General features: G+C 42.8%; 1 pseudogene; it reads left to right on the top strand.

The window, feature by feature from the left end:
• Positions 1-959: 959 nt before the first annotated feature.
• On the top strand, positions 960-1,042 carry LOC118576118 (annotated as a pseudogene).
• Positions 1,043-1,842: the final 800 nt, after the last annotated feature.

Raw genomic sequence — 1,842 nt, 5'->3', positions numbered from 1 at the left:
GGAGACACAAGATAGTCTTTATATAGTACATGGCATCAGTACTATGACCATGCTTTTGGATTTTAATACAAGTTTGTAGTTGATACCAAGAAACAGCAAATAGATAAGAAAACATCATGGAATTGGTGTTTGCTGCATCCTGTACAACACAACTAAGAAATCCCTCTTAAAATATCATGACCCAAGCCAGGCAGTGGTAGCACATGCCTTTAATCCAAGCACTTGGGAGGCATAACCAGGCAGATGTCTGTGACTTCAAGGCCACCCTTGTCTACAGAGTGAATTCCAGAAAATGCGCAAAGCTACACAGAGAAACACAGTCTTGAAAAAACAAAAAAACAAAATAAAAATGGTATGATGACCCAGCTTAGTATAGAGAGATCTTTACACAGATCACAGATAGTCTCTTTATCCACTGTGGATGAGCAACCCATTCACTGTTTCTACTGCAGACATATAACCATACATAAAATGTGAATACACATTTACACCCTAGCATCCAAAGCTCTAACAGCCCTGGTTAGCATACTATTTATGTTTGGGATATTTTGGAGGCACCAATGCCTTAGCCAAATTCTACTTTGTGTGAATTACTATTTCCTGAGCATTGGTATATCCTTTATATCACCAATTATACACTTCAACTTTGCAGCTTAATAGCAGAGTGCTACCCCGTACATGAGATGCCATTTACAACCTCCACAAATTAACTCCAAATGGAACTTACACCTAAAAGCCAAACAAAAAATGTAGAACGTCAAGAATATACTTGAGGGCTGGAGGGATGGCTCAGAGGTTAAAAGCACTGGCTGATCTTCCTGAGGTCCTGAACTCAATTCCTGGCAACTACATGTTGGTTCACAGCCATCTATAATGAGATCTGACGCCCTCTGCTGGCATGCAGACATGCACACAGGCAAATACTGTATGTATAATTCATTTTTAATGAAGAGGCATTGAGCTTTGTGCAGTGGCAGTATGGTAGCCAATGAGGTTTATCTGAGGCACGATTATTACTAGTTGAAAATTTTTCCAAAAAGAGATGCATTGATTTAAAAAAAAAAAAAAGAAGGAAAGAAGATACTTAAAACTAGGCCTCTCTGAGTTTGGCAACCTGCATAAGCTTTGAGAGGTTTCACTAAGGACCTGATGTAGAGAGCAAATACAGAGCTCCATCTCTAATACTAGGAATATGCTTGGAAGAGCTGGTGATACTCTGGGCCAGGGCCTTTTGAAAAGGTTTCTTTAGGTCCTCAGAACCCAACACTTTGCACACAGGGGACTGTGGTTATCAGTCCCAACACTACTGTGGATTTTGTGGATAATGTTCATCAGTTACCCCATGTTCCTCTTGTGCAACATTATCTGGTTAGCTTACTTCCGAATTTGTACACCTCCTTTTAGAATTGAATCCATAGATTTACACAACAAGAGACTTGCTATTGGATTTGGCACAAATCTCCAGGCCATCTGGGATAGGTCTGTCCTTAGATTGGAAGCCAGGGATGGGAAGCACTGTGCTTTGTCCTTTCTGCTCACCTGGTCCTGTCACTCAAACCTCCCTAGCCAATCAGAGCCTCCAATGGACCTGACAGTCAGATGGGTGGGTACTTCCAGGAGCCAGGTTCCTGACTCAGCTCTTCTCCAGAGGAAGTCAGAAGTTGTCCTGTGTACTGTGCCTCCATTGTGAAGAGAGCAGGTCAGCTCAGCACACCATGGTGAATGAGGGGTTGTTCTCCAAATATGAGTGAGGGGCTGCTGTCCCCAGGCAGGGAAGAGTGGGTGGTCTTTGTAGTGAGGTGCTGCTTTCTGCAGACTGGGTAGAGCTGCTCACTGAGGCTC

The sequence above is a fragment of the Onychomys torridus genome, unplaced genomic scaffold (assembly GCF_903995425.1).
Source record: "Onychomys torridus unplaced genomic scaffold, mOncTor1.1, whole genome shotgun sequence".
NCBI classification, from domain to species: Eukaryota; Metazoa; Chordata; class Mammalia; order Rodentia; family Cricetidae; genus Onychomys; species Onychomys torridus.
Note: the sequence above shows the minus strand (reverse complement) of the source record. Positions and strands in the feature narration are given on the sequence as shown.